A 14,491-nucleotide genomic window follows, 5' to 3' on the forward strand; every position below is an offset into this window, starting at 1 on the left:
GCTTCAGAAAAGAAAGCAGTGTTAGCAGATACTTCATTTTTAACTACTGCACAGTGGAAACATTAGATTAGTATAAATGTGTGTCTCTGGAAGGTGACTGTCAAGCTATTCCTCTTTTATTCACAGTGTTTAAACAGCTAGTATTAAACGACCTAACACTAGCTTCTTGCTTGAAATGGAAAAAATATCTTCAATTTCAGGTAACATTTCAGAAACAACACTTTGCAAAAAAAATGCAAAAATCATTTTCTACATGCAGTTAAATTCCATGTCGTTGTGAAGTACAAATGATAATAGAGTGTCATTCAAAAGATTTTATGTTTAACAAAGACTTCACAATGTGCACTGTGAAGCAATGTCACGAGTTTGCATGTGCTCACTGTGCTTTCTTTAGTTCTCTCTGGTGCACTTCATCGTTCTCCCCACAGCTATTCTACAGGCCAAATTCAAAGCTCTGCAGGTTTTTGTTAGTTTGTAATCTTCAGCATCAAAAACACAGGCCCATGATGATTGATCAGAGTTTGTCATATCTCATCCGCGCACGATAAACTTCACCCAAAGGCACAACAGTTCTATAAATAACCACAGCAGCACAGGAAGTTGTGTGTGAAGTTGCAAAGAGACCCTGAAATATTTATTTATCTAATCAATCACAGCCATTTTACACAAATGAATTAAAACAGGCAGAATTTCAGTACTAATTTGAATAAGTCTAAAGAATAAAGTGAACCACATCTCAGTGCCAAACTCTCCATGTGTGCTAGTTCCAAAAGGTTCATTGGTCATGATTGTGTATTTCAGCCACTAAATAATATGGGTTAATAAGAAATACAAATTGCAGTGGAGTAGGGAAGCATTAAAAGAAGGTGGCACAGAAGCAAGGGTCTTACCTTTGCTTTGAGGGGGAAAAGTGTGACATATAAGTAGAAATAACTGAAACATATGGGTACATGGCTGCCCAGGCAACCCTGGTGTAGATGTTCTTGCTGGTGGAGTCAAGGGACAGCATGGAGAAAGGCAGTCTGTGCTTATAACAGAACTCTGCTGGGGTCTTCCCCAGCCTGAAGACCTTCAGGAAGGTCCACCTTGGAGGCGACCAGCACACATGAGATGTTGCTTTCCATGTAATGTTGCTAAATAAAAAAATAGAAAAAATTCAAACACTGAAAAGCTGAGTTGAGGGAGAGTAAATTTATATAAAAGGGTGTTCTAATGTAATTCAGATAACACATAACTATGGGGTTGTCAACTAATTACAGCCAGTGGGTCCGAATACAAGAAAATGAAATCACAGTTTATGTTTCAGAATCAGAATCAGAATACTTTATTGATCCCTGGGGGAAATTATTTTTTGTTACAGTGCTCCATTATAAACCAACATTAAGACAAGACAGACAATACACTAACTAAGAATAGTACAATATATACATATATATACATACATACATACATAAGTCACTCATAAATAAATAGCTGAAAAAGAAACATGTGTAGTTGTAGCAGCAAACAGTGTGTTAAGTGGATGCGTTGTACAGGGAGATGGCCACAGGCAGGAAAGATTTCCTGTGTCGTTCAGTGGTGCTTTTCGGTAATCTCAGTCTCTCACTGAACGAGCTCCTGTGACTGACCAGCATGTCATGGAGTGGGTGGGAGGTGTTATCCAACATTGTCTTTATCTTGGACAGCATCCGCCTCTCCGACACCACCTTGAGGGAGTCCAGCTCCATCCCCACAACATTGCTGGCCTTATGGATTAGTTTATTGAGTCTGTTGGCATCTGCGACCCTCAGCCTGCTCCCCCAGCATGCAACAGCATAGAACATGTTTACATGTTGCTTAGTAACTGCAGAGTAATTGTAACTGAATCTTTCTTTAGTCAAACAAATATTAAAAAACTGATAATGATGCTGGAAGGATGTCTGTCTCAAGTCTATTTAATATGTTGGACCGTCTAACCTCTGCAATCTTCAGCTCTCCAAACTTATCTTTCTGTAATTACATATACGAACGGTAAAGACTTGGAGAGGCTGCAAAGTGAGCTGTGCTGGATTATCAGATAGGGTAACTGTGGGTAAACAGCAGCAAAACACACAGTAAAAGTAGAACTGATCTCAAAATTAAAAATGAATAGAAATTGACACTTTATCCTTCAAATGGTCCTGTAACTGACCTTGTATATGCTGGCACAATAATTGAATAAATGGGGGTCACTGATGTCGTACATGAGACAAGCAACATCACAGGAGGCGTCTGACTTCTTCAAGAACTCTGTCTCCACATCTACCTCATTAAACTGCAGAGACGAGAGTGCTGCTCAGGTCATAGTCAGGGTCAGATAGAGAGTCATTGCTTTCCTTCACTTCAGTTTTCTTGCATATTATCAGCATTGGTTTTTGTTTTAATCACCAAAACATCATAACATGCAAAAGACTCGGCTGTAAAAACACTAGAAATGATATGTCCTGACATTCCTTTCTTTAATTATTTGTTGCTCCTCTGTCAAAGTTTTCATCAATAAAATATGAACTTGTCTGCTATATCTTTTTTAAATGAATCTAATTAGCTAAATCTGACATTAAGAACTAAATATAATGTCTTTTAACAAGCCTATTTAATCTGATGAGCATAAGCATTTGACAAGGAAGTTATTGCTGAATGTAAATGTTGAGTAAAATGAAGTTGTTGTCAGTCTCCATACAGGTAAACACTGCATTTGTGTTAGTGAAGTGTAAGAGATTCAGAAATTCAGACATCACCATACTTTGTCAAGTTTGGTTATTAATTATATCATAAACCTTAAAATCTGTGTGGGAAATACTGGTTCTTTATTGTATGACTCCAGAATTTGAATTCTAGACTAATTCGTTTTGTAAATCTGAGTTGCAAACAATGATTTTGAGCTTAATTGACTGAAACTGATGTTTGAATTTGAACTATAAACTTTTAGAAGATTTCATTATTCCTGCTTTAATGGTTAAAATAATGGTTAAATGGATTTCAAGGAAAACAAAACCCTAACAAGATTTTAAATAATCAGGCCCCATCTTATCTTAATGACCTTATAGTACCATATCACCTCATTAGAGCACTTCACTCTCGCACTGCAGGCTTACTTGTTGTGCCCAGAGTATTTAAAAGTAGAATGGAAGGCAGAGCCTTCAGTTTTCAGGCCCTTCTTCTATCGAACAAGCTTCCAGTTTGGATTTGGGAGACAGACACTATCTCTACTTTTAAGATTAGGCTTAAAACTTTCCTTTTTGCTAAAGCATATAGTTAGGGCTGGATCAAGTGACCCTGAATCCTCCTGTTAAAAGGGAGTTTTTCCTTCCCACTGTCGCCAAAGTGCTTGCTCATAGGGGGTCATATGATTGTTGGGTTTTTTCTCTGTATGTATTATTGTAGGGTCTACCTTACAATATAAAGCGCCTTGAGGCGACTGTTGTTGTGATTTGGTGCTATAAAAATTAAATTGAATTGAGTTGAATTGAAAATAGTCGAGTGGTGAAAGAGAAGCAGATCTGAAGGCTGACCGTGTGGAAGACTGCACCAGTGGCGCAGACGAGGCAAGTCTAGCGGTCGGCTGGAACACCAGCAGCGCAGGCGAGGCAGGTCTGGCGGATAACTGCGTGTCCAGTGGCAGTGACGGAGACAAAGCAGGTCCTGAGGCTGGCCATGTGGAAGACCGTGGTAGTGCAGGTGAAGGCAAAGCAGGTCTGGTGGATGGCTGCAGCACCAGCAGCGCGGACAGGCAGGCCTGGCAGACAACTGCGTCCAGCAACGAAGGAAAAGCCGTTCTGGAGGCCGGCTGCACGTCCAACAGCGGCAGCCCAGGCGAAGTTCCTCAGGCAGCTTGGCAGGACCAGCTGGCATGAGGACCTCTAATGGAGCAGGCGGCTTGGAAGGCTCTCCTGAGCCTCCAAGTGGCGGCATGGGAGCCGTCGACGGCTGGACACAGAACTTCAGTGGTTCATAAGCATTACTTGCAAACCTGATTTTTTTTGTGTCTTGGAGCTTCCAGTTTATCTCCTCATTTATTGATTGCATTTCTTGCAGCTGTACATTTCTTGTAACTGAGCATCGTTTTTCTTATTTTCCGTCACCATCAGGAAAGCTAAGGCTGCCTATAGGAGGAGGATTGAAGATCACTTTGCTGACAACGACCCCAGAAAAATGTGGCAGGGGATCAATCACATTACCAACTACAGAAGCAATAACCAGGCGACGTCTAGGACTGATGCCTCGCTGGCTGAGGATCTAAACCGTTTCTTCGCCCGCTTTGAGACGACCAGGCCCTCAGCTGTCACACCACTTCCACCCGCCCCCAGCACTGGCACACTAACACTCAGGGAGCATCAAGTGAGGTGTGTTCTAAGGTCAGTGAATCCCAGGAAGGCGGCAGGTCCTGATGGAATACATGAAAAGGTTCTCAGAGCATGTGCTGACGAACTGACCAGAGTCTTCACTAAAATCTTCAACCTTTCCTTGTCATCAAACACCGTCCCGCCCTGCCTCAAAACCTCCACCATCATCCCCATCGCCAAGAAGTCAGCTGTGGTCAGCCCAAATGACTACAGGCCTGTTGCACTTACGCCTGTAGTGATGAAGTGCTTTGAGAGACTGGTCTGTCAGCACACCAGGGCCGGTCTGCCTCCCACTCTGGACCCCCACCAATTTGCCTACAGGACAAATCGTTCCACCGAGGACGCTATCACCATAGCGCTCCACACTGCGCTGAGTCACCTGGAGCACCGAGGAAGCTATGTGAGAATGCTCTTTCTGGACTTTAGCTCAGCATTCAATCATATCATCCCGGAGATCCTGGTCCAGAAACTGTCTCACCTGGGACTCTCCACCCCCATCTGCCTCTGGATCAAGGACTTCCTGACAAATAGACCACAGTCTGTCAGACTCGGCCCCCACCTGTCCAGCACCATCACACTCAGCACCGGGTCTCCACAAGGATGTGTTTTGAGTCCCCTCCTGTTTACGCTCTACACATCCGACTGCTCCCCTACCCATCTCTCAAACACCACCATAAAGTTCGCGGATGACACCACAGTGGTTGGACTCATCTCAAGGGGGGATGAGTCGGACTACAGAGGATGAGGTCAACAGACTGACTGAGTGGTGTTCAGTTAACAACCTCCAACTGAACACCACGAAAACTAAAGAACTTATCTTGGACTTCAGGAAGGGCAGAGCAGACCCGGCCCCACTTTACATTCACGGGAACTGTGTGAAGAGGGTACACTCCATGAGGTTTCTGGGCGTGCACATCTCTGATGACCTCTCCTGGACTGCAAATACCACGGCGGTGGTAAAAAAGGCCCAGCAGCGTCTCCACTTTCTGAGAGTGCTCAGGAGGAACAACCTGGAGGAGAGGCTGCTGGTGACATTTTACAGAGCCACCATAGAGAGCATCCTAACGTACGGCATAACAACATGGTATGCAGGGTGCTCAGCTGCAGACAGGAAAGTACTGCAGAGGGTCATCAACACAGCCCAGAAGATCACTGGCTGCTCTCTGCCCAGCCTGGAGGTCACTGCAAACTCTCGGTACCTCAGCAGAGCTGGCAATATCATCAAGGACCACTCTCACCCCAGCAACCAACTGTTTGAACTATTACCGTCAGGCCGACGGTACAGGTCACATAAAACCAGGACAAACAGATTCAGGGATAGCTTCTTTCCCAGAGCTATCACCGTAGTAAATAAGCACAAAAACAATTGAACCTGCTTAGCTATACCATACGTCACTGCCATTGTATTATGCTGCTATTCATACTGTCATTATATTAATGCTGCTATCCTGTATATATTGTACTTACTATTGTTTGAATACTTGCGATTGTTTTATTGTACTTTTTATATTTTACATTTATATTTATTATTGAAACTTGCACCAAGTGAGTGGCACTCCAATTTCGTTGTACTCTGTACAATGACAATAAAGGCTATTCTATTCTATTCTATTCTATTCTGTAGTCAAGTTTATAATAACTGCCATGCTTGACTAAAGATCATTCCCTAACTGTCATGTCCTGTTTGTTTGTGTTTATTTTAGGCTTCCATCTCTCTGCATGTGTCCTCTAGTTGAATTCTCTTCTCCTCTGTTTGTTTAATCCATTTCTTCACAACTTGTTCAGATTGATAAAACATGATCTGGGTTATTTGGCTGATCACCCCAGCTAGGAGAGCTGGCGCAAACTTTCTTTCTTTTGTGCTGTTTTCTCTGAGACATGTTGTAGACTTGTGAGTCTATGCTGAACATCTGGGTGATAAACTGAATAAACACTGTTGCCTTGAAACTTCTTGCCTATTTATGGCTATAGACAAAAGTCCATGCTCAGGCATGAATGAAAGAGTCCCATCATCTCCGTTAACTCCGGCAGACTAGCTTCACCAGAGAGATATAGCAGCATAGAAGTTTAAGATGCCTTTCTAATAGGAAACAAGTAAGAAGTATTTTTTTAAATTAGCAAAGCACTAAATATTTGAAGTCTTCATGACCCAAGTGATAACCCCGAATTCGGAAGCCCCGCTGACGGGACTCTGACTTACTAACGGGCTCTAAAAAGGCATAAAGAGTGATGTAAATAGCCTAATAACAAGTCTAACATTACATATGCAAACTGACATTTAAGAATACCACTGACAAAAGAATAATAAAGAATAAGAATTGTTACAATTTCATTCAATCTTAAGTATTTTTTTAAAGAATATGTTCAATTGTTCATTCATTTAATTAGTTTTAATCATTATGCATCCAAATATGTATAAAATCAGTTCTCTTGGCAGAAAAAGGCAAAGATGAAAATGACGGTGGTCTAGAGAGCAATGGGAGAGAAGAATAAAATGCAGTTGGCACTGAAAGTGACTGAAAAGCCACAAGAAAAACAAAAAGCAACTGAAATCACACACCTGCAAGCTGAATTCTGGAGGCAAATACTGAAAAATGCAAATATTGAAACAGAAAATGAGAGGAGAGATTTAATGGAATTCCAGAGAGTATTGGAAGAGGTTGTGGTGGACCACTAGAGGGCTTCTCACACTGTGGCGCGATGTGTTCAGTTGATGTGAAGAGAGGAATAAAGCAGGAGTGAGAACTAAGAGCTCCGTGTCGTCTGTGTTTACCTCCATAAGGTGATATATAGAAGACAAAGACAGAAACTGAAATTACAAAGATGGAAGCTGGAAAAACAAAGATGGGAAATTAAATTGCTAAAACTTATCTTAAAAATGTAAAAGATGGACGCTCAGATTCCAAAGACTAAAAGTGAAAATGACAGCGACAGCGGCAGAGGAAACATTCATTTTTAAATGTAGGGTATTTTTGACTTAGCGATAAAAATGTGACATTTAATTATTATTATTATTATTATTCTAAATGTTAAGTTAAACTCTTAGCATTCGTTAAACTTATGTAACTTACGTAGATGCAGGGTCCCGCTCCTTTTTAAACATAAAAGTTGTATATTAGTTTTCACACAGCTGAATATTAAATGCTGTACAAACATCAACCAGAAAACGTACAGGATGCTTGCTGAGTAACCATGTTGTGTTAGATGGTAGTAAACAAAATTTACTCCAATGGCCTCTTATATATTTTAGGTAACAAGGAGCAGACGGAGGAGTTTATTAAACTCCGCCGAGACAACGAAAACCTTTTCACTGGAGCCCAAAACTCAGCCACTGTGGCGTGGAGGTACAGCAACAGTGTGCAGTTTGTAATCTGTTATGCAGAAGAGTGCCGTGGCACGCCACATAACAAAGACTCACGAAAATGGAAGGAGATAACAGCCGCCATTGCAACTTATATCTGCAAAGATATGATCCCTTTTTACACTGTTGAGAAACGGGTTTCGTGCATTAGTAAAAATACTCGACTCCAAGTACACAATGCCCATCCGAAAACACACGAGTTGCCTCGTTTATATTACGAGTGTTGGGCCAAAGTAGAGGAGGAAGTCCACAACTTTGCATACTACGCTGCAACAATGGATATGTGGACAAGGCACACAATGCACCCCTATATGAGCAGGACGGTGCATTTCATTCGAGACTGGACACTCTTCAGCTGATGTTTACAGACAGGTTATTTTCCTGATGACCACACAGGAGAAATGATAGCCAGAGGCCTTGGGGAAGCTCTCGAGTCATGGGGACTGCATGAGGATCATCTAGTGTGTGTCACAACGGATCATTACAAGTGAATGAGTACTTCAGATTTTTTATTTTCTAATTTAAATGTAAAAAAGTAATAGTGGTGATTATATAAACTATTTGCTGAACATACAAAAAATGTACTATAGTGTATTTGTGTGAAACTGTGCTGTTGCTGTTTTTGTAAACTGCCAATTTTGATTTCCTCTGCCTTTAGAATTGCATGTGTCCGACGTCAGGTGAATGTGGGAAGGCCACTGCTGCTACACTGCCCTGGTTTGCCCCTTATGGATGAGGAGTTAGGACGGCTTTCTACCAGGCCTCCAGTCCTAATTGCCTCCATCCAGGAGGACACTCAAATGCCCAGTTCGGCAGTTCCAAGAGCAGGTTCAAGAAGAGCAGGAAGATGAGGGTGAGGGCCAGCTGGAGCAAAGAAGCCAAAAGAGAAAGGAGGACAGGGGAGATGAATTGTTAGATTTGATTAGGGGGGGATATCAGATTGCAGAGGGAAATGGAGGAAAGAAGAGCAGGGGAAGCAAGAGAGAGAATGGACAGGTTTTCATTAGTGCAATTTTTTTGGATACTAAAAGTCTGATGCAGATGATTCCAGAGATGAGGTCTGTGAAAGATCTCAACCAAGAGAACTCTATAGGTTGAGTGAAACTAATAAACAACCTATTCTAGCTAGTATCGCTTCAGAAAGGTTTGCAGAAACAAGAGCAGTATAATACACCAAGCTGGGAGTACTTGCTCAACCTCGAGCACAACAAGGGAACAAGAACGTATTCACAAATTCAATTTGACAACTGAAAGTCAGCAGGGAACTGAACGGTTCCCCACCAGTGAAACAGCCAAGGTTCCTACAACCAGTGTTTCTGTAAACTGCTTTGAACCTGAACAGTCTCACACCCTAAATGGATCTGAAGAGAGTGAACAAAATGTTGTCCAAGGAGGTCTTCAAAGAAACGAAGAAGAAACTATTGCTACCAGAGTTAACACAAATCTTTCAGCTCTTCATTCCTTTTTGTTATAGCTCCAGTTGTGTATGTGTGTCATGGTTCTGGGTCACTTTGACCCAGCATTTTGAGTTTTGTGCCTTTTTGTATTATGCTCTAAGTTATATAATTTTATAAAAGTAGTTTAGGATTCTGTTAGTTCTGTTTTCACTTATCGGTTTCTCTGTTTAGTTCTTATCGGTTTAGGTTCCTCCCATGTTTGTTTCCCTCACTATGTTGTCTATGTCGTGTCTGCAGTGTGTCGTTTCCCTTGTGTTTAAGTCTCCCTCGTCCTTTTTGTGTCTTAGTCATGTATTGTCTTCTTCCACTTCCCTCGTTACCCTTCTGTGTATTTAAGTCCTGTCTCCTTTTGTTCATTGTCTGTTTTCCGTGTCTTATGTTTCATGAGTTCATGTATCTTAAGTCCAGGTTTCTCGTTCACAATCAAATTCATGTTCGGGGTGTTTTCATATTTAATCTTAGTTTACCCCAGTTTAGGTTTTTGTTTAGTTCAGCCATTGCCCTTTTTTGTATTTTTTCTACCAGCCCTTATTAAACAGCTCGCTTTCTGCTAAAACCAATTTCTGTTCCACGAGTCTACTTTTGAATCCACACCTCACCTCCACAGAGTCTGTGGGCCAAGGAGTAGTTTTTGTCACCAGACACATCCTTAATATCGGTCTTGCACCATTTACCTCATTTATTTCACCCACAAGTGAAGTAACTGAGGTTCCTACAACCAGTGTTTCTGCAAACAGATTTAAAAATGAACAGTCACCGACCTCAGTGGTTCAGCAAATTAAATGTGCAACCTGATCTGCATGTGTCACAGATGAGGTCAGTGGAATACCTCAACCAAGGCATTGGCATTAGCTGAGTGAAACACATTTGTTAGAGATAATTGACAGTCAAATGAACAGCCTTGAAACAACTGAGCTTTAATTAATCTGCACTCCATTATAATAGACACAACTGGGAGTGACAAAATGACAACACTTACCTGAGAGGATGGAATTGGTCTGCCATAAATCCACAGCGTTTCAATATAATTTCCAACCATAAATTCACATTTTTTCAAACGTAAATCGACAGCGTATCAATATATTTTCCCAGTCTATCATAAATCGATACATTTACAACTATAAATTCACGATATTTCAATAAAATTTTAGAGTGAACTAATCCAAAATTTTGAACTACAGCCCCACAGTATTTCAATATAATTTCCTCTAACATTATAAATCCATTGCATTTCAATGTAATTTAAAAATATATAACCACGACTTTCTAACTATAAATCTACAGCATGTTAATGTCTTGGTCAGCTATAAATCGACAGTATTGCAAAAACTTTCCCTATTAAATTATTAATAAAATGCCTTTAAAGCAGAAAAATCAAGGTAGAGAAGAAATGGTAAAAAAGTACAGGAAAGAGCTAAGATTGTGATTAACCTCCTAAGACCTGAACTCTTTCATTGCATGCACTTTTAATTTCTCTTTTCTATTTGGGCTGATTGGGACCTGATAAATGTAAAAACAAAGAATTACCTGAAATTTTTTTTAACCTGATTTTTGGTTCTGAGAAAAATGAGATCCACATAAGAGGATATTAGTTTTAAATTTCGATAGAACAGTGGCAGTATAATGTCCTCGTAAGTGGATATCAGGCCCTTGTAGAGTAAAATTTAGTATTGTGGCCTAGACAACCCAAAATGTGATGTCCACATATGCCAGGTCCCCGGAGATTAACGACAAGTTTGCACCTTAAAGGATGTCACCCAATAACTCTCGAAAAAGCTGTTGATTTCAAATCAGTGCATTTTGCAGAATGTAAAATGCAATATCAAATCAAAGCCATGCTGAATTTAAGGTGAATTTAAAAAAGAAAAATGTTTACAGCAATATACAAGCTAAATTTATTGTGGGGAAAAACAAATTAGAAAGTCCCACTAGATGGAAAGGCTAGGGTTAGAGGCTTGGAAGAGGATGACAGAGTAAGAGAAAGAACTGTGGCATCAGTGAAAAGTGTGACGGCTACCCTGGCAAAAAAAAAAAGTAAAAATTTAAAATTATTTTAAATTAAAAAAACATACAAAGAATAAAATTGCAGGTTTCTATTTTGCTGCCAAAAGGTTAATGGAAAGTCCAAAGTCAACAGACAAAGGGCAATATTTCCTAATATATTTATTAGGGGAAAAACATAATTTCCCAAAGGGTTTGAATGAACACCATCACAGAAAAAGTGGCCAAGATTCCTATGCTTCACGTATGGATGCTGTACAATACTACCACAAAAAGGTAGCCATCACACAAAGCATCGAGCCTTGTCCATCTTCTGTGGATGACCACATCTCCACTGGCATTGCTGGGCAATGGCAGAGAAACAAATTTTCATGAGAGGAAACTGCCGGTGGAGATCTTGCAAGTACAGAAAGGGGTATTCAACAGCAAGTAACCAAAAACTGGATCATGCTCAAGATCAGGGAAGATAAATTTGTAAATAGTCCTTCGCAGCTCAAAATTCAGCCAAATAAGTCTTGACGGATAAAATATGTCCGTAATAAAATATTCAGAGAATGACATTGCTTATTAAAATCACCAAATTTCTGTTCTTAAATATGCTGTAGTATGTAATAGTCTGAAAGGGTTCATGGAGAAACAATTTTTTTTTAATTTAATGTTTAAGCCTATTGCTTAATACAAGTTTAAAAAAAAGTTTTAATCAAATGTTTCAATTATTGTTACACTAGGGTAAGTAAACTACAATACTGTGGAGTACCAAGTTGAAATATCACTTACGTCCCGTCGTCTTAAGAGTGTCATTTGTATATATTCAAGTATTTTCTCACTCTTAATAATTACTTCACTTTTGATCATTTCCAGTTGTTATTTTTTTTTTTCCAGTTGTTATTTTTTTTCTGATCAAAGTTTCTTGCAAAATCTCAACTTTAGCTAAGTGTTTATTTTTAACTTAAATTTATTTATGTCTATGGATTAGCTAACGGACACGGCTTTTCCTGGCAGCTGACTTAGCTAGCTAGCTAAGGATGTTAATTACTAATTAGCTTGCAAACACACATTTAACTTAACCAAAATAAAATGCAATGGTGCCTCAGGTCCAATTTATTCCAGACCTAGATTAAAACAAGTAATCAAATTCAAGAAAAGATGGGTAGAACTGATTACGAAAAAGAAGGAGCCAAGTGCTGAGAACTGAAGAAACATACTATGTTCTACATGCTTAATGATGTGATGCAGGATGTTTGCCATGTTGAAATTCTAATCTCTGAGATGTCTTTTTATAAAATATCTCAAGGATTAAATATTTTACACTGACAGAAATGGAGGTTTCACTGGTCCACTTACAGCACACAACATAAAATTAGTTTTATATCCCTGCTGTATACCTTAAGCACAATTGTGAAAAAAACACGACAGCATCACATTACCTGGGTTACAGCATCTTGAGCATGTAACAAAACCCCTTTTCACAGTGTTGTATGAATGCTGGTCTTTGCAGATAAAGTATGTGGTGGATTATGTTATTTTCTTAGCTAATTTCTAATTGAAAGATAGCTTTATTAAGCTAGTTGGGCCCAGCATTGGTTGCTTTTTTTAATGGAACAGATTAAGAGTTAGCTTTAACGTCTTCGGTTAATGAAAAAGATTTTATGGTGTGATGTTGTGTCGCCAGCTTTTTGTTTCTGGTAGCACGCTTACACCATCATCTGGAGTTGCCGGCTTCAGCCATGTTCTCTTATTTACACTCCATTCTGAGCAACGCTATCAACAACAGTTAAGCTAATTTAAAAAAAGTGCTACTTCCTGTTAGTAGAGAGACAGTAAAAATAATGATCGCACCACAACAGGATTCCGGAACATTACAGAGCCCTCGTGATCTTATTATTCCTATTGTACTTTATTTTCATACGAAGGCAATTCCCATGCGACACATTCATTTCCCTTGATTAAATCCTTGATCCTTGTTAAAAAAAATAAGTCTAGAAGTTTGATTTAAACTCAGATGGCTGTTTCCTGATTTTCTCTGCCTCCATCTTTGTTTTACCAAATTCATCCCAAATACAAATGATCAAATCTGCTAACCCCACCAGAGGAAAAAGCAATGTTTGATTTCTATTTAAATTTCATATAAAACGTTTTAAGGAAAGCCTAGTTTGGTTAGAAAAGCTGGCACCTATCACACTTTGTGTATTGTGCATTTTATATAGAATTTAATTAGATGAGTACTCAGTGTAGCTTGAATTGTAAAAATGTTTAAGGACCCTTTATATAAATAAAGTGTCTAATAATAAAGTGCAAATAAAGCATGGCTTCTTGGTCAGATCTCCTTTGAAAAAGAGATACACAACCCCAGGTGTGCATGTGTGCACAGGTGTTCCAGTTAAGGAATTTTTATAGAAACATAAAGGATTTTGAAGGATCACTTTAAAAGGCTGCAAACCAATTTCAGGTTGCATCGGCAGTCGACTCTGTCCATAAAAAGCAAACAAACAAAAAAAAACAACGACATGCTTTTAGTGCAGCTGCTTTTCAAAGTTGCAGGAAGATGGTAGTAAGAAAATGTTCCCATTTGGCCAAAAACAGCATTTTCAGTGCTCTTTGTGCTTACAGTTACACATTGAGGGCATTTTCACCAAATGTTCTTCTTTAGATTTTAAATCGCTCTTTTGGCTTTGTGGATGTTTCCTAATAAAAAAAAGACAGTTGCATTAAATGGTTAATCATCTGTATTCTTTGCATTTAAAATAGGCGTTTACAGTTTTCTTTTCAGTATTAGACCTGCTAGTTTTGCCCAAGTATAAAGTTCTCAAGAACAGTATGTGCAACTGTATAATTAGTCAAAGGAGCTTGCAAAGAAAAGCGTCTGGACTTCTTTGCAAGCTCCTTTGACTACGATGACCTGGATGACTGAGAACCTTCACAAACTGTATAATTACTTCCTGCAGATAATCAATCTGTCTCTTAGACCCCATTCCTACAAGACTGCTTAAAAACGTCTTACCATTAATTAATGCTTCTGTCTTGAATATGTGTATGCTGTCTTTATTAACGACCTCTGTACCACAGGCTTTTATTATGGCAGTAATTAAACTTTTATGTCAATTTTATGTCAAAAATTCTTAAGTAGTTGTAAAACAGTTAACCAATTATCTGCAGAGGAATGGTATATTTGAAGAGTTCAGTTAGGTTTCAGAACTCGTCACAGTACAGAAACAGAACTAGTGAGGGTTAGTAATATTACTTATGGCCTCTGACAGTGGACTCAACGTTGTCAATGTGTCAAATGTGTATTCCTGTTTTATTTTGCTGTT

This window comes from Aulonocara stuartgranti (genome assembly GCF_965226115.1).
Source record: "Aulonocara stuartgranti genome assembly, chromosome: 8".
Taxonomy (NCBI): domain Eukaryota; kingdom Metazoa; phylum Chordata; class Actinopteri; order Cichliformes; family Cichlidae; genus Aulonocara; species Aulonocara stuartgranti.